This window comes from Chamaea fasciata, unplaced genomic scaffold, assembly GCF_029207755.1.
Source record: "Chamaea fasciata isolate MVZ Bird 193981 ecotype frontalis unplaced genomic scaffold, bChaFas1.0.hap1 SCAF_6, whole genome shotgun sequence".
In the NCBI taxonomy this organism is placed as follows: domain Eukaryota; kingdom Metazoa; phylum Chordata; class Aves; order Passeriformes; family Sylviidae; genus Chamaea; species Chamaea fasciata.
Window position 1 is genome coordinate 54066625 of NW_027094091.1, and position 19720 is coordinate 54086344.

The 19720-nt window shown below is 39.8% G+C and overlaps 1 long non-coding RNA gene across 1 annotated transcript in view; it reads right to left on the minus strand.

Annotated features, from left to right (window-relative positions):
- Positions 1-247: 247 nt before the first annotated feature.
- LOC136290677 (uncharacterized) overlaps positions 248-19720 on the minus strand; it is an 86495-nt gene continuing 67022 nt past the window's right edge. Inside the window, exons 2-4 of the long non-coding RNA XR_010721304.1 lie at positions 6903-6964; positions 4305-4371; positions 248-343 (exon numbers count right to left, since the gene is read on the minus strand). This is a non-coding gene — a long non-coding RNA (uncharacterized lncRNA). The remainder of the gene's footprint in view (positions 344-4304; positions 4372-6902; positions 6965-19720) is intronic.

A 19720-nucleotide genomic window follows, 5' to 3' on the forward strand; every position in this document is an offset into this window, starting at 1 on the left:
CAGTGAAATACAGAATGAATCATGTTTTTGTGTTGTGAATATAAAATTGTGTCTGCTTTAAAGTACTCTGGGAGAACTAAAGCTTCAGATGAAATTCTGTGTTTTCATTTTCACATGAGGATCCTGCTACAATGGCGAGAGGATATGCACTTTGGACATCAGAGAAGGCAGTTCTAGGGTGATTTACTTTAAATCAGTTGACTCACCCCTCACCAATCAGCCTACAGCCAGTCTGCTGGTTGAGAAGTTAGGTCCATTTGAGAGTTGTGTACCGACAGTCTAAAGCTAAGAAGCACCAAGCTGCGGAGTCCATGTCTGAATTCACAGATGGATCAAAAACTGCCTAAAAGCATGGAGGCAATTACACATATTTAGACCAATCATTCTGTTCAATATCCCACCTCTGACAGCAGCCAGTATGGATGATTAAGAATGCAGATGTGGGTGCTTACTGTGTTTAAGAGAGTTTTCTCCTAATAATGGCCATGTACAGAAGTTTAAAAATGTTCTCATTAGGAGGTTACATGGGGACTACACTGTTTATTGGTCACATATTGACACAGATTCTCTAATGCCAACTCCACAGCATCCTGAGGCACCAAGATGCATGCAACATAATTATAACCTGGTCTAGAGAAAGCCCTCCTCTAGGTTTCGTCATTTCTCTTCCCATCTAGTGAGTAGTAGTCAAGTTAGTCTCTTCTGAGGGCATTCAGCATTGCATGGAGCCTTTTATCACCTGGTCAGCCAGGTTAATACATTAATTGAGGTTATTTGTGCATGTTTCACAGGCTAAAGTCAACTTCACCTAAATACCAGTTTGACTGTCAAAGAGTGAAAGGGCTGAGTGGTGTGGAGGGGTGACCTCTGCAGACCTTTAGCTATGGGCCAGCTCTTTTGTGACTAAGAAAGAAGCTTGAGACAGCAGGGCATGGTGTGAAGGAGCAAAAGGTCTCACACTGATTTCCCACTGCTTTATAGCTTCTGTACTTGTGGCCCACGCTATGGAAAACGTGATCTCTCTCCTCCTCCTCCTCAACTACTTGTCTGAGTCATTCATTACCCTGTTTCTGCCTCAAAGTAACCACCTCTGCCCTTTCATGGCTTGTAAATGCCCTGAAAGCCCTTCTGCTGCTGAACCAAGAGAGGGCATTCAAAAAAGCTGTCTAAAACAGGCTGAATTTGATGGCCCTCCAGGTCCTCTGCAAGAGCCATTTAGGGAGAAAGTTGACAGGTTTTCAGAGATAATGGCGATTAATGCAATCACAATTTGTGTGTGTGGAGCTGAGTCACTGGCTGGCCATTTTCATTTGCTGCTGCTCAACAACCACTTCCTAGAGTTGCTGAGTGTATTATGTTGTTGGAAGGTTCCATGCATGTCATCATGCCATGAACTCCTGTGTCAGCTTCGTACTGTGATAAGAAAAGGAGCAGCTCAGAAACAATAAACACAGGCCAGCAAATTCAGTCTGTAAGTCTCCCAGGAGAAATCACCCCACACTGAGCTCCAGACTACTATGACATAACACCTGCTGAGATGCCAAAAGACACACATTTTGGGGGTCTGTGCCCTTCTGCCACAACCTTTTATGTGTGAAATCCATGGGAAGAGTTAACAATCCCTGAAACACCAACCATTAGCAAATAAAAACTATAGATTGCTTGACTTGTGTACAATAATCCTTAAAACCATGCTTAAAAGGGATGGATATCCAAGAGGCACTGTGCGTCTTAAATCCCTGCAATTTCCAGGGCAAGTACATATGAAATACCACTAAGATTTTAACTCAATCTTCCCAGGTAACTTCATACACTTCTTCTCTCCAACTCTCCTCACCCAAAAAAAGTTCTTTAAAAGTGGATGAGTTTGTGGTTTTTTTTTTCTTTTGGTGTTTTTTTGGTGGTTTTGTTTTGGTTTGGTTTTTTTTTTAAATACAAATGACTACTCTTTGAACACATCATGGTTTTAAGTGCACCGGCTCACTGGGTGGTCTAAATAGACACAGATGGAAAGAGCAGGGTAGCAAGTTGGGGAGGTAGGCTTGCAGTAGGCTGGCAACCATCATGCCGCACCCCTGAGCGATACAGAATTTAGTGACTTTGGATTGAAGATCTGGTTACTCTACCATGATACATAGCCAGCTGTGACCACTGTCAGGACACAGGAATAGGGGAAAATGTACCTGTCCTCAGGACTGAAGAGAAAACTGTTATTCAGTACCACTTTATTAATAAACCCAGAACACCCAGGAGGAATCAATGGTCTTTTTATTCCTATGCAAAATTTGGGTTCAATTTCAAAGGAGAAAGAAGCAGAAAACAGTAGGCCAGCACAAACTAACTTTCACTTATTCCACATCGCAGCAAAGGTTACTTTCCTCAATTTCCGTTTCAGAAGGCACCCACGGGACCAACTGTGGGTTGAGCTTACTGCCCCATTGTGACCCTGAGATGCTGTGGCCAACTTAACAAAATGAAAATTATGTGTCTGTGCACAGCAAATCAATAGCAGAACCAGACCACTGCCTCCCATTCCTGGCAAAAAATCATGGCATTCTCACTGGGTTGTCCTCCTTCATGTTCTTGCAGCATTGTAAAACCCTTGCACTGATTCACATTCATCTGTATTTCGGTTTTTTTGCCAGTGACAACTATTTGTGCTCCAAACCACAATGCTTTGCACTGGAGAAGGTTTGTCTGGAGTTTTTTTATATGGTGAATCAAAATCCACCCTTGTAGCTCTGCCAGGTAACACTGACTGGAAAGCAAACGTGGTATTTTGATATGCTTGATGTGCTTGTTTACATACAGCCCACACAGAGGTACATAGTAAATGACAAAGAGAAACTATTTTCCCCCCCTTCCTGCCAGGTAAGCAAACTTTGCTCTTCCTTAGTAAACAAGTTGTTGTATGATCAGCATGGGAAATGCATATACGAGTTTTATAGCTTTGGTGATTTACTTCCAAATCTTTTCTTATTACGTTAAAGTATTCACTGAAAGATAGAATGGTTAATATTTGTGTTTGATATTCTTGCTTTGTCTAAATTAAAGAACAGTTTGTTGATTACAATTTCAAACTCTGCAAGTGAAACTTCACACTTCTGCAAATACATCTCCAGTTGTTATGAAAATATGCATGTTTCACAGACTATGCACAAAATAACCAGACATTCTGCAGCAAAAAGTCAGACAGGTCATAACTGAGAACACAGTCCAAAGTAAGACTAAATTACTAATAGAGTTAAATACACTTATCAATTATATTAAAGCTTACCAAACCCACATGTGCATGAGCAGTTCTTGAAATCAGAATAATTTTAGAAGCATTCTAAATGAAGTTGCTTTAAGGGAGTGAGGCAAGTCACTGTCACAGTCAGTTGGAAACAGTAGCCTGAATTACCATTCCACTGGGCAGAAATCTAAAAGCAGCAGATCCTACAGGGCAGACCCTACTGTCTGTTGTCCAGAAGAAAAGGCCTACCTCATACCCTTGTGTTGTCACAACATCCTACATAGAAGATCCATCCCCTGTGGCAGATGTCAAAAGAAATTTCATCCCCATCCTCAGGCTCTGACCCTGCAATGAACTTTTCTTACCTGTATCAAGTCCCTCATCACCAGATGCTGGTTGAGAATGAGATTTTAATGAGGTCTGAGCCCCTCTGTATGACAAACTGTCTTTCAAACTGTTACATGATAAATGCCATTGTCAGGGCTCTGGATTACATTCCTTAAATTACATGACAAAACCAGGCAGCATTGAAGGAAGACGGTAATATCTGTCAATATGTGCGTGTACAATTGATTCAATCCTACTGCTTTTTAAAATTTCTTGTTCTGATGGGAGGGACAGGAACCTGAAACTATAAACATCTGTTTGTCTTGCATGACTACAGATATGGGGGAAAAACCCCAAGAGATATCAGAACCAATTCATATTTGGGTGGCTGGATAACGTACATAAAAAGGTTGTTTTAACTGCTTCCATTTTATGGATGACATCCATTGTTTAGACTGTAATTAGATGGGAATTGCGCCTCCTGCTCCCCTGACTATTCACTCACCAGCATTTGCTGTGGTTGCATTCACATACATTTTTTACTCCCTCTCTATAGATACTTCTTGCAAGTGAATTTCCTGGCAAGGATATTATGGAAGCAGCAAGTTTTAATTTAACATCAGAGAAACACAGACAGAAAGTGTATTTTAAACTCATAAACACTAACAATGCATAGCAGAAACTTGCTTTAAAGAACTACTCTCATTAAACTCTGGACTCAGTAAAGTGCTGAGGAACATACCTGTAAGCATTTTATGAAGCCCCTTTGAGTTCTCTGTTTTAATATTTTCCTGAACTGGAACCTCCATCTGGGGAGAGAAACAATACCTTGCTCTAAGTGATGTGCGTAATAAAAATGAATCAGCACAGCTTGCATTTTGATTGCCAATTACTTGCAATCAACTGCTTAGAAAAACTCACAGATCAGGGAAATGCTTAGAAATATTCATTAAAAATATTTGTGAACAATTTCAAGTTTATACCAGAAAGACTATCTATAAATAAGTTCAATTGAATATAGGAAGGAAAACGTCAAATTGTTGCCAAATCAGCCATGAGGTGACAATTCAGGTACTTCATTAGTTTCTATTCCATCAGTGATTTACTTAGTTCTTACTGTAAGGCTATACAAACTAAAAATTTACCTTGCTGTTTGAATCTCTAACGCTGCAATTAATACCACTGGCTAGTTTTGGAATATGTTACAATAAAATGTTTTATTTGAATGCATCTATATTCACCGTCAAAAAACTTCATTAAGTCTCAGTTACAACTGCTACTCAAAATTGAAGTTAGGCAGTATGTATCATAAATACTGAAGGAAAAATTAAGCCTATAAAAAGCATGGCAAGTAATAGAAAGGGAAGCAAGATAAATATTCAAAGCCATTTCCATTTCATGCACACTTCTGAATAACTATGAGAGTGGAAAGTACCAAAAATGCTAAAACAGCTATTAAAAAATAACTCTGACCCTTAAATCTGGCCCTCAATCAAGCTGAAAGAACACGCTTACTCAGCATCTTTGTTATGAGAGGATATTTAAAAGGTTCAAAGACAGAAACATTCAAGTTACAGTGAAAGATGAGAAGCTTTGCAAACCTAATTCTCATTTCGGTCCTAAAAATCTTCTGCTGCTCCTTGAGAAGCTGGATAAAAGATTAAGCGCAAATTAAAAGTTAAATTTCCCAGTTGTTCCAGACACCTCTTTTTCAAAAAGCATTTTTGAAGAAATTAAAGCTTTTAAGGGAAAATTTCCTTTTTCATAAAAATTGTTTCAATTATTTTGATGAAGGATAAGAGGAAATTGAACATCTTCATGGGCTTTCTAAAGTTTGAAAAATAGGGGCTTTTTCTTTCATGGAAAATGAGTACCACTCTGTTCAGGAATACTGGATGATCTTTTTAAAACACTGTCCAAGCAAACAGCTGCTAGAAGTGTGTTTAGTCCAGTGGTCTTTCCATGTGAAAGTCAGCCCATCAGCTGAACTGGCAGCCTGGGCTCCCTATCTGCTGCTGCTGACTGGGCAACGCTGGTGAAACCACCTCACTTGCATCCAGCTGTGAAAATTTTAGCTGATCTTAAGGGCATATCTCCTTTCTCTCAAAGTTATTAACAGAGATCAGCCCACCACCTATTTTCCATCAATGGACAGAGAGAAATAACTCAGAGCAAATGTAGGTATGGGAGCTGTGCCACTGCTTTGGAAGGGATTTATCCAATGGATGCTTATGAGAGACTATGTTCAGGTGTCTCTATTTCAATCACAGAGTAGGAGTGAGCAGGAAGATCAACAAAAAGGTTTTATTGCTGACTCTTAATCTTGCTACTGTCTGCTAAATGTAGCGAGTCATAGCACATTACAGATTCTTGTCATGCCAAAACCACAGTCAAATTCAAGGTGTATTTTACCACAAAAGTCAAAAAGACTTTCACTGCTGCTCCTAGTGACTTTCTAATTGTTGTCTTGCAGTTTGGCACCATTTATTCTTCTATTATTTTTTTCCTAAGAGTAAAATATAATTTATATTAAGGAGGTGACAAAAACGTTAACTTCTTTTAAGGAGGAGAATGAAATTAGGAAGAAGGAGAATTGAATAATGGCTGTATTATTTATGGGAACACATACCTAATTTATATAGTGCTGCTAGTATGCCATCTAAATTTGCTCTAACTCCAATTAAGCCCATTTAAGTAATGAAAAGAACTGCTCTGCTGTGTCTGGTTATTAATTTCATGGTATGTTCTACATATCAGAAAGTAAAACCTAATATTCCTAACTGGTATGGTCATTTTACAACAATTACTAGCAAAACTTTCCAAGATGCAAAAGTCCTTCCAAACAATATTATTTCTAGATTCTGTAATAAGATTTCTAAGTACTGGACAGAAGCTTTGGACAAAAATATCACAGATAAATTAAATCTGCATGAAAGTACTTAGCTATCTGTCTGGAGGAGATGGAATTTTTAGCCACCCTAACTAGCCCCCAAGATACAAAATTTTCTGCAAAACATCAAGACTGGAAGCATCCCTACATTGGAAATCCATAAAATCAGGTAACAGCTTCAAAAAACTTGGGCATTCGAAACCCTTTGGAAAATACAGAATAATTAAAAAATCACTTCAATTTTTTTCTAAGAGGATTTTAAATGAGGTTAAACAATCTCAGTTCCAGACAACAAATACCACTCATACTGGGAACCAGTTTTGGGGAAGGGTTAACCTGTGTGGTTTTGAAAGACAGTATAAAGAGAGTAAAAAATCATTAAATGATACAGTAAACCAACGTTCATTTCTGCATTTTACCCAGATGAAAACAGGGAACTCCCACACTTACCACCATGAAGTGGCATAAGCCTGTGCAAGATGGGGCCCAATCTCATCAAGGACACAGAAGAACTGGAAAAAGAAGTGCAGAAGGAGTGATATGGAACTCTGCAAGTAAATCTCCATGAAGCTAATGACTCCAACCACACAGGACTCAAGCAGCTGTTATTTGTATCAGTAGTATTCAAACACACCAACGTTTGCAACTCGATTTTCAATCCATTAGTTCTTTGCTAAGTCTTACGCAATTAATTATTACTTTCTCAGCTTTTTATCCCTAGAACCACCTCCAGCAGACCATTTCTCCTCTTCCTAGCTACCAATAGATAAAGTAAATCTATTGAGTACAGTTAACAATAACATTTTGGAAAGCTTGAAACTTTCTCTACCAAATATATCACAACAGTAAATGTGACATCCAGCAAGCAGTGGAAGAGAGAAGCTAAAGATAGATTGATGCAGTGGGAGCTAGTCATGCAAAGTGTTGAGATCTTACTACCTGAATGTCTTGTCCATTTGACTCTGCTTAGACAGCCCATGTCCTTCCAGGAGGATCACAGGAAAGGGAGGTGATGTGAGGGTCAGTGCTGACGCACTGCTGGCTCTTACATTCCTCAGGGAAATGAAGTCATCAGAACTAGAGAGGCACAGGCATATACATTCCTCATTGCTTAAGACTTGATATTCCTGGGTCAGTACTTTTCCTTGGTAGTAATTTCCAGACACTGAAATGGTTAAACAGCAAGCAAGAGCAACTTTCTTTGAGTTTTGGTGGCTCAGAAGTTGCCCCTGGTGCTTCACATTTTGTTACCAAAAAGAAATGAGGCAGGCCAAGGAAGGGGAAAAAAATTCCCCAACACACCAGAGCATATTAGAAAAGACTGTACAGGTCCACATCTATATAAGAAAACTGGGGAGTCAAGAGAGCAAAAATGAATATATGCCATGTATTTCTAGATCTCTGGTGCATAGAAAGGCTCCAGTTGTCAGGTGAGCTTTCAGTCTTACCCACTGCCCTCAGAAAAGTGTGTCCTCACACAAGGCACAGATATGTTTCTGGCTTCCTGATTAAGATCCCTTTCCTGTACCTCAAACCCTCCCTGTCATAAATCATTTAGCTTCATTTTTCTCTTATCCATTTCAATTAATCCTTGTGTACGCATGGAATTGTCTTATTACTTAGGCAGGGAATTATGAAAAAGGAGCTTTCAAAAATCAGAGCCAGTGTTCTCAGGCATGATCTTCCACTGCTCAAGTACTACAGCCTTCAGTTTGTTTCTTTTGGAACAACGGGGCATTTCCAAAGTATTGCAGTTTAGCTGTGCCTGGAGACTCTAGCCCTCCTTTCAGACACCCAGGTTGGCAGGCTGATACAGGCAGCTACATCAGGCATGCCCCTCCAGAGAGCTATTCACAGAAAATAATTCCAGCTCCTTCTCCACCACTTTGCTCACACAACCCACATTGAGGTTGCCAGGCTTCAGGACAGAGGCATCTCTGGCTTGGCTTTCTTGGAATGAATCTTCACTTTTTTATCCAGAGGGGCATGACAGAATAATAATTTTTTATGAAAATTTGAGGACAGCAAAGCCAGCTTAGAAGATAGGATGACAAATACAGATACAGCCCATCAAGAATTTGATCATAGAACAAAAATGTCACATGCCCAAATTTCTCAGTTTCTGAGTGTAAAGCTGGGGCGTGGCAGCTAAGAAGGGTGATCACAGCCAAAAAATGAGCAAAAGACCAAAAATACCTGAAATTTTAATGCCCAGCGTTACAACCGTGTGCCATGAGTCTAAACCTCACTCCTTATCTACCTAAGATATTTAACCTCTGCTACTCCTTCAACCAGCCAGCAGCAGCAGCATGGCAATGACTGAGGCTGCTTCCATCATCAGCTCTGGGCTAAGTCGCTGTTAGCAAAAGTGCCAAAGAAGGAGAGATGAGAACACAAGATGAAAAAAGTGGTGCTGCAGTCAAGCGGCCACTGCAATTGCAGCTGCCAGAGCAATCAGGTTTAAAACAATAGAGTCGCAATCATATGGCCAGCAGGTGCCTTACTTTGTGCACAAAGGCATCAAAAACTGCAGGGCTACCTTAAAGAATGAATTAACAAAATTCTGCCCATATTGCCACACCTTCATGCATCTCAGATACTGCTAGCCAAGAGAAGTAAAAAGTGATGACTAAAACATAGAGGGAAAAAAATCCTAGTTATATATTAAATACTGATTAAAACTCACACTCTACTAGTACAGGAGAGAAAGTTAATGTCACTCAAGCTGTTAAGAAATGTGATTATCTCACATTTGTGCCAAGAAAACTTTAAACTAAGCAACACTACTTTGTAGAGGATTAAAGAGAGGTCAAGAATTGGATCCACATGTTCATCAGAAGATGAATGGATTATAAATAGACTTTTAAGACGGCAATAAAATCATTCACTACACTTTTAAAATGAAAAGATGGAGTGAAAAAAGCAACCAATGTAATAATTGCTATGAATATCCACAGCTGGCAAGCAGCTGGATTTCAAATGGACTTTCTTTCCCAAATGCCAAGAGCACTTAAATCATTGCTGTGACTTCCTTTGTGAATTATAACTCCTGCAAACACTGTCTACTAGGGTGATATACACGGCCCCTGCACATTCTGTGGACAGCACACTGTATTAATCTGTGGAATAGCAAAACAGAGGGGATGGCTATGACCTACATCATCAGAGCCATCTCTACAAGCACAACATTGACAAAACATTTCATCAAAGATAAGCCCACTTCTGGAACAGTTCTTCTGGAAACAGAAGTTGTTTGAAACAAAAGGTGACCTCTAGTAAAATTAAAAACTTGCCCCCACGCTTTGGGGGAAAACACCTTATTTGTAAAGTCTGTGACTCTTCTGCATACAACATTCACACATATAAACCCAAATTCCCACTTGACCAAAGAGAATAGGATTAACTCAAACCAGCAAAATGTCAATGATTTACAGCAATGTTTTCTCCCCTTGCATTAAATATCTTTCTACACTTACTGTTATATGTTCATTCAGCATCTGTAAATGTGAACGGTACCCAAAATGTATCATCTTCCTTCCTGAATAGCACGAAATAAGCTCCATGTATCTGCTGGCAAAGGTCAATGTTGCAGCAGCAGGTACGATATCCCCAGGAGCTGATTTCCACTGAGTGTTTTGGATAAGCAACAGAACAGATTGCTTTGGGCATCTCCAGACCTAAGGGGTCTTCAGAGTCATCTGCCACAAATAACCTCACAACAGTGCTGCTGTGGCTGCAGCGCTCTCAGAACACAGGAGCATGATAAAGTTTGCAATTACAGATCTCAAGATCTATGTCTATGCTTTCCAATAGAGCTCCCCTATTCTTTTTCTGCTGTGAAGCATAATAGATTAAGCTCGCCCTGCACTGCATCAGTGCAAAGATTAGACGAACTCTTGCCATTTCTTCTAGTCAATTTCTGTGAATCTCTAACTTTGAAGCCACAACACAGAATACAGCCTCAATATTCCAAGATGAGGAGCATTTAATAAGGGGTAGGATTCAGAGGTTCTACGGAAAAAGCATCACAGATCAAAGAATTACACCCTCCTACTACACAAAGTCCCTGTGGGCTGATGCAGGAAAGTTACTGTGGCTGCTGAGATGATAACTGAAGGGCAGGGCAGGCACAGGCTGTGTCTGTATTATTTCACTAGGCACAGCAGGGCTTGGGTATCTGTGTTCCATTGCAAACCTCAGTGTAAGCAGCAGCTGCCTTAAAAGCTTTATTTAAAAATAAAGCATGTGGATACATTTGTAGTGTGGCAGCATACTATGTTCAGAAAAGATGCCAAATATAAAGCTGTCTTTGAGGAATTAAAAAGTCCCCAAAATAAAAAAGAGTAAAGTGAGTGAGGTATCTTCTGAAACCAGAGTCTGAGTTCACATTTATTCAAGATACAAAAAAACCAAAAAAAAAAAAAAAAAAACCAAAAAAAAAAAAAAAAAAAAAAAACCAAAAAAAAAAAAAAAAAAAAACCCCCCTTTTTTTTTTTTTGATTGCTACAAGCTGTCCTAAACCCAAAAATCTGGGGCTTGTCAGTGGGACCTCCGAACAAGTGTAACAGTCCACCTGGCTAAAACAATATTAATCATCACCATACTCAACTGGCAATCTTTGACTCAAACCCACCAAGTGAAATTACTGTCATTTCAATAAAGAATTCCATCCCTGCAGGTATTAAGCACACAGAGACACACTCAGAAACAGCGTACTCTTCATTGTAGAAACAGAAGAGTCTTGTAGTATTGCCTGTTACTGCCTGTGGTACTTCGCATTCATTAGCACGGTACTGGAGCATCCTGTGACTTCTGCTCTTTCCTTGCAGGACTGTTGCTTGTATCCCCATGCTACTGATGAAAGAATTAAAACATAGGCAGGCTGACTTGCTCACATTCACAAGAGAGCACTGCCTGAGCGTGAAGCTAAACTTGAATCTCCAAACTGCAGACAAGCCTGCTGCTAATGCTGGCTAGCTTCCTTCCTTGGTAACACGTTTGTGTAAAACTTTGTCACTGGGCTGGTGTGGTGATGGGAATTGCTGCATTGTTTACATAAACCTTGGGCTATCACATTTTCCTTGTCTGGCCATCAATCCATTCTCCTGGATAAAAAATGGTTTAATATCTGTTCTGCAGCAGAGATAAAAGATCCCAAATAATCAGAATAGAAATACTTCTGCAAGCATAGGAACTACTCTGAGCTATCCAGAGAAGAAGGAAACACTTTCTGTAGAATGCAAGACTAAAGGACTGAGCATTGAAAGTAAAACAGGAGAAACAGGTGAATTTAAATTTGGCATCTCAGAACTAAGGGAGAGAGGCAAAAGGTTCCCAGACACCATTGGAGGCCAGTCAGAGAGGACTAACACCACACTTTTATAGACACTTTTGGATGCAATGCTTTCCCTCAAGGGCAACTTGGATATGGCTCATGCTCTTCCCAAGCCACCTTCCCTAGAACGTTCTCTCAGTCTCACAGGATTCAGACTTCCTGAGTCAGAGGTGCATATTTTAGCCCCATAAATTTCTCCAGTTGTTTTTTTTTAAATCACAAAGTTTCAGCATTTATGTTGAGACAGGAGTCCCATGGGAACCTGGGTAAGACAGTCCTTAGCTGATTTTTAAATTTCTTTCGTTTTAGACCCAAATTACTCCAATTTTCCAGTTTCTAGCACGATAGCAGGCAAACAGAGAGCCTTTGTTCCTAATACTACTTCTTAACGCTGCTTGTCCAGGTTTATACCCTGTGGTATGTGATAGTAATAATGGAGAAAGCAATTCAAAGCTGAAAATACATCAAAAGCCATATACAGCCACAGGATGGACAGAAATCAGAGTCCAACAAAATGTATTTCCACCTTCAGAGTTTTCCTCAATCTTACTTTATTTGTAAATCTTACTGAAACCTAAGTATGAAACACAATCTGCAACTCTGTGAAACAGACCTGTATTTCACAATAACTTTTTTTCCTGTTACTCACTAAGTTATTTGTCATCTACATAATTTTACAGCATTCCTTTTTTTTTTAGCCTCAACAACTGGCCTTACAAGTGACAAAAACACCTGCTCCAGCACTTAAATGACACAAATTTAGGTATTTTCTCTTCACGAATTTGGCATCAAAACAGTTCCCTCTGCTCACATACTACATGTCAGCAAACAGAAAACTAAAAGAAAAACACATATGTTTTTATGCCTCTTTTAAATCCTTTTCACAACTGAATTTCTTAGGGGCTAGGGAATCTAGGAGCCAAGCAAATCAATGTTATGACACAGACCTTTCAACAAAAGACAGTTAGAACTTACCCTTCTGGCTCAGACACATTTTTTCATTTCCCCACTGTAGAAAACTCAAGACTGACCATTCCTGTGTTAGAAAAGACAGACTGTGGTCTTCTGATGTACTTTAGGCTGAGAGTGCACATGCATGCAGCAAGGTGTGAGGTACAGGTAAGCAGCTGAGACAGCTGTCTAGTTGCTTACTTGGGGTTGGGTTTTATTTTAAAGAGGAAAAAAATGCTCCATCAGGACAATTTTAGTCTCAGGGCCTTGCAACAGCAGCAACCCAAGTCAGGGGTGTGTGAGCTCTTATCTGGTTGTTTTTTGCTTGTTTGTTTGTTTCTTTAAGGAAAACAAGCTCATTGGAACAGCTGATGGAAATTAGCACCATGGCAAGTTCACAGTGCAAAGTGCAAGTCAGTAAAGCAAATTCAACCTGACAAGGGAATCAGAAATGATACAAGGAAAGGTATTTTCTCAGCTACAAGAAGAAATGCAATGCTATGTTTGGAGCATTGGTGGCACAGCTATTTTGCTGGTTAATGAGACAGATGAAGCGTGGTGAAGCTTTTGCTAGGCTGAAAGTTTTAATTTCTTTCTTTCCTGCTGATTCACTACCCATAAACCTCATCCTCTGCATGGAACCTAAACTGTCAAAATGCCATTGAGATGGCTGGTTAATTTGGACAAGCCTCAAATGAGGGAACTCTGGCTTGCTAGACACTGACTGTGGTCCTATGAGAAACTCTCATCCATTCTGTTCTTTTAGAGAGAAAAAAATGTCCTAAATAAACACCCTGTATGTAAAATTCTGCTCAAGGAAAGGATAAGCTGTGAGAGGTATTAGATCTATTGCTTAATACAGCATTGGAGAATGTTAATGTATAGGGCTTGGGAAGGAATATGTACAGAATACAAAGAGAAGCATATGACTGTTCAGAACACCTGAGCATAAATTTAAGGGCACTTCAGCACTGCGTAGATTATGGAGGCTCTCTTCACTTGAACCTCCCACTAATAGACTACTCTATGCCGGGAGGAAAGAGGACACACTATGAACACTGCCAAACATTCCACACCTAAACCAGCACAGTTAGAAATTTAGACTCCCTGAGCTTTCTACACAGTCAGTGAAGAGAGATTTTTGCAAAAAACAAAACAGAGTGTTTTGCCAAAGTTCCCTTTTACAGTCAGCTGAGAAAAATTAACCTAATTTGTGCACAAGAAGACTAAACTAGTTGCATTAAACCAAGAGGTATGAATCTCCCTCTGCAGTACAGCACACAAATACCTGTTTCAGCACACACATCTGAGAAGACAAGAAATGAGCTCAAATATTTCCTAACAACAGGACAGAACGTGGTCCAAGGTAGACATATCAAAATATAGTGGTGCCAGGACTTCCAACTTTTGCCTGCTTTTTCACTGGGTAATATCCTCTCTTCATCTTTCTAGGTAGGATAGAGAAGGCAAATTTTTTTTGCATTTTTGCTTCGCTCATTTCCAGCTGAAGCATCCAATTCTTTTCTCTGTATCTATGTCCAGCTCTAATGTCTGGTGTAAAATAAGTAATTGCTAGCCAGGGTTGTAGTTCCAAGAGAAAGTCCATTGTACCTCCAAGAAAGCTAAACAAGGTGAAATAACCTGCACATCCTTTAAGATTTATGAGGATTGCCTCTAACACATGGTGTGAAGATAAAAGTAGAGATGACTGCAGAGAAAACATTTGTCTTCTCTGTTGCAATTCTGAATATTAAATATGGATAGCTGAGCTCAGCTTTTATTTTGCAACCTGCAGGACATCTGCCTAGTGTTTTTTAGCATATTTAACCTTCTTTAATACTGCAGCTTTGGAAAGGCAAATCACATTATCACTGTGTTCAACTACATTCATGTCCTGTCAGAATCAAGATTCAACTATCTTCAACACATACTCAGTTGCTCCACTTGGCTGTATCAGTTACATTTCATCAACTCACACTCTCAAATACCTTTAGGCTGAGACTTTAATCCTCAACATGGACACAGTGGTACTCAAATGGGACAGGTAGCTCCTCATTTTAAGAGAAATTAATCACCAAATGAAAACAGAAGTGGTTTCCAAACTCAAAAGGCAGTCCATAATTTGTTGAGACATTGTTCTCACAGGTGCATAAATAAACTAAAAATACATCACGTTTAAAGGAGAAAGGTTAAATTTAAACCTTTAGCCCCCATAGGACTCCTGGAAAGAGAGAGGTAATAACATCTAGCAAGTCACACCAGACCACGGTCACTCTGAGGAGCACTACATAAGATGCAGAGCAGATAAGATGATCAAGTTTCTGGCCACATCAATCAGCTGTTTTGTAGGACCCAAACAGAGCATAGAATATAGTCCCCCAACTCAACAAACAAAATGAGAGGAAATAAAACTTAGGAGGTAAAAAAAAGTCAAAATGCCACCTTAAACCTTCTCTTAGTTTAAATTTGAAGCCAGTTTTGCAATATGGGGACTGAAATCACACAGAAATATTAGGCAGAACTTGGATTTAACCAAGAGGGAAATGAAAGGAAAGATTGGTCTGGAAAAGGTGCATTGCACTGAGGATGTCTCAGCAATTATCAGAACTTCACTAATAGTAGATATGTGATCTCCCCCCATCCATTTGCTTTTCTGTTTTTTGTATTCTTCTGTTGATTAGTTATTAGCTGCTTCTTTCTCCAAGACTGGGTTTAGTTTGTTTCTAAATAAACAAAACAATTTGCACTAGGGTGCCCTTTTTCCTTGCAGACTACAGACCCTACCTTAATAAACTGATTATATATTCATATTTATGAGAATCTGTTTTATCTGCCTGTAATCACTGCACAATGGGCCATGGCCCATTCCTAATGTCACCTACGCTGAATTAATAAAGCAGATATCCCCAGCTTTCAAAGTAAGAACTTCAAAGGTGAGAAAGTAAAAGCATGATTTTGCTAATGTAATCAGGAAACTGCACTGGAAACAAGGGAAACATAAATTATGTAAATCAGTAACTGCTTATTCTGCATTATTAAATGAGAAACTGCAGACTGTAGAGGTTTCTGGGATCAGCTGGACTGCTACTCAACTGAATATAAGCAGAACAAAGTCCCAGCAGCTTAAGAAGCTGTGTTTTAGAAATCAAAAGAGAATTTCAGAATCAAAGGAGAGGAAAATCCTTCCTGCAGTTCGTTTACCTTCTTTTTTTCTGCTTAAAAAAAATAATATGAACAAACAGCACAAATTGATAATGACTAACACAGGAAATTTTAAAAACAGAAAAAAACCAGGAACACTCTGAACAGCCTGTGTGTTGTTGATGAGCTGAATAGGGGCATTTCAACAGATGAGATCCCTGACCAGAGCAGAGGGTTTCCAAAGATCAGAAATACCTGAAAATCCCAAATATAAACATAAATATAAACGTAAATATAAACATAAATGTATAATATAAACATAAAAGTATAATATAAACATAAACATATAAATAAACTAAAAATGAGACTATTTTCTACAAAGAATTTTAAAATGTAGAATTATTGTTTTATATGAAAATCTTGTCTCCTTATCAAGAGTTAAAAGTTTACTTGCAATAGGCAGATGCTCATTTCAGTTTGCCAGTTTGAGCAAGAAATCAACATTTGCCTTATTTTTGATAACCACTTAAACTTCAAACATTGCACTTCTCCAGATGTTAGTGTGGCAGCCAAACTGCACCTCAATTTTTACGGAAGCAAGGGGAAGTTCAGCAGTCATACTCTGATTCAGTACTGCAGTTGCAGAGACTTCTTTCCTCAGATGAATCTTTCTTCACTGCTTTCTTGATGCCTACAGGGTGCTCCTTCCAACAATCCTCTGGCATTCGTTACTCCACAGAAGATATTCACCTGAACACAAAGCCTTCAGTTTTCAGCAATTCCTACAGAGGGATCCACAAGATTCTCTGAGATCATGTGGGTGACCAGCAAATCATAGCCTTTGGTTCATGTACTGGCATTTTGGGGTGTGGTCTCCTCTTTCCTTCATGGTGCTTTGCCTGGAAGCCACCGAAGCCATTGCAATCTCCTAGGAAGGGCGATCTGGGATATCTAATACGAATTCTCAAGCATCGGCTTTACTGCCAGACAGAAACATGCCCTCTTGGTTTCACAGAAACCTGCTAGTTTTCCTTCATCGTGCATTCTTTTTTGCACACTCAAGGTTAAACACCTTGCAAAGTGCCTGATTGCTCAGAGCAGCAAATATTTTATTTGACTTTTCCTCTTTTGTAGCTTGTGGCATTTTCTGGTGTCTGGATTACTTACGTGTATTTGAACTAGGGAAGATCCGCAGGGATAGAGGTCTCTGGCAGTGCTCACACATTTTCTTATTGTTTTATAGTGATACATGGGTTTTGGGAGGGCCAGAAGGTATTTGAACCTTTTCAAATGTTGTGTCTAAAGGCAACATATTTGAGAATATGCTTTATATGCAAGTGTCCTAATAGGAGTCCGTAATGTGGGCAGCTTCCGCCATTCTCTCCTTTCTCTTAACATCTGTCAACTTTTCAAATTAATTCAGAAAATAGAAATAACTACATTGCACACAAAAATCCATTACAGCCTCCTCCTGCCTGTGAGAGTGTGGTAAACTTAGCAGAATTCAATTAAAGTTTATAGTATGCTTTACCAGGAGGGCAATTTTGATGTAATCATAGACAAAATCAGATAGGAAGGTTGTCATAATAGCATCAAAGTATGCAGAGACAACACAGCTAAAGAAGGATTTTTGCTGTGCATTCCAGATCTAAAATACTTTTCAAGCTACCCCTGAAGGCCTCTGCTTTGACCTATTACCCAGATAAAGTCAACATCTACAGCAGGAGGAAATATTCTACCCAGACTCTGGTGTTTCAGATGCTTTGTCGTAAACAAAAAGAAATCAAAGGCAGAATTTAATTTTAGATTTTCCCATAAGTTTCTCTGAATGAACATCATGATTCTGATGTTAGAGATTTTAGTTAAAGTACTATAAATTAAAATATAACAATTCCCTACCATTTGTGCTACATCTCATTAAAAATATAAGGTTGCCCTTTGTCCTCCCTACTACCTTCTGGATTCCGGCTTCCTACAGTCACTACCAGAGAAGATAAGAAGTATCCCTGGACATTTTTTTCCTCTGCATCAACATGTAAAATATCCATTCAGGTCTTTTCAGGGACTTGTGCAGATTCGGGGATAGCAACATCACAGCCACATACAAATGATATACACAATTAAACACGACCTTCAAGGAGAGGCTAAAAAACCATGGTGATTTACTGAATATTTTCAAAAGTAAAAGGTCAGAGGTAGACAGGATTTTTTTCCAAAAATACAAGGGCAAAACATAGACAGATTTCAAAGAATGCCAGTTGCTATGGATGTTTCATCCCCTGGTAGTCTTGCCTCAACGCATGAGTAGTGTTTGGGACTGAAGGTGCATGGATAAAACACCAACATGAATATCAAGACGCGTAAGAGCTATGCATCTGCAGAATGATTTCCCACAGGATTTTTACGTATGCTGTAACTTGATTTCAGCTTCCCAGTGTGACACCAATGTTAGCAAGGCCCCCTGTGCAAGGAGGGGATCAAACACATGCCTATTATGGCAGAGGGAAGATAGCCCTGGAGAAACACCCAGAGTACCCCAAATGAGCAAGAAGAGCACTGTGGGCTGTGCAAAAAACAGTCTTTGTGCTGTTGGCTATGAGAGCTCCTTGTCAGTTTACCTATCTGTTATATCAGCATAGCAGAGTTCAAATTTTTCTGGAAACCTTGAAGCAAATTCAGTTATTTTTTGGGAAGGACAACAGAGGGACTGAGAAGAAAGATTTTTTTTTTTTTCCCCTTCACATAAAATCACAAAATTGTCTGGGTTAGAAAGGGACCTTTAAAGGTCATCTAGTCCAAACCATGCAGGGTTTGGTTTATCATTTTAAAAGTGTTTCAGGCTCCTGATCACCAGAAGGCCCCGTGGGAAAGGCACAGCTGCAGGCTGGGCGGTTGGAGTTGGCTGAGAGGCAGTCAGGAGTGAGGAGAGTCAGCGGAGTGACAGCTGGAAGTGAGATTGTGATTGGCTGGAGGGATGCGTGCACAGTGTATGAGCAGAAAGGTGATTGGCTGGAGGGACGCGCAGACAGCATATGAGCGGAAAGGTGATTGGATGGTAGAACGCACAGACAGTGTATAAGCAGAAAGGTGATTGGCTGGTAGGACGCATGGACCAGCAGCGCTGCACCTGGGCCAGCCAATTGGTGCCTTCCTTCTGTTAAATTCCATTAAGCCTTGGTTTGGTTTCAATTATGTCAGATATGTATCAAGGTATAAAAAGGGTGCGATTTTTACAATAAAGCCATCTCCTTTGGATACATAAGGGGTTCCATGTCGCTTTGTTCCCCACTGCATCAAATCCACCCCCAGTAAACAGGGACGTTTCTCAGAAGAAACCAGATCAGCTTCTTCAGACCTATCCAGCCCAACCTCAAATGCTTCCAGGGATGAGGCATCTACAGTCTCTCTGACCAACCTATTCCCGTGTTTTATCACACACATCATAAAAATTTCTTTCCTTATCTCTTGTCTAAATCTACCTTCTTCTAGTCTACAATATTACCCTATGTCTTATTGCAACAGGCCTTATTAAAAAGTTCGTCTCTGTTTTTCTAACGAGCCCCCTTTAGGTACTGGAATGCGACTATGAGGTGTCCCCAGAGCCTTCTCTTCTCCAGACCAAACAACCTCAACTCCCAGACTGTCTGCAGAGGACAGGTGCTCCAGCCCTCTGACCAATTTTGTGACCCTGCTTCAAGAGGTCACGTCTTTCTTGTACTGAGTACCCCAGAGTCAGATACAGTACTCCAGGAGGGGTAGAGGGGCAGAATCCTCTTCCTCACCCTGGTGGCCATGCTGCTTTTGATGCAACCCAGGAAAAGATATTCACTGAGTTGTATAT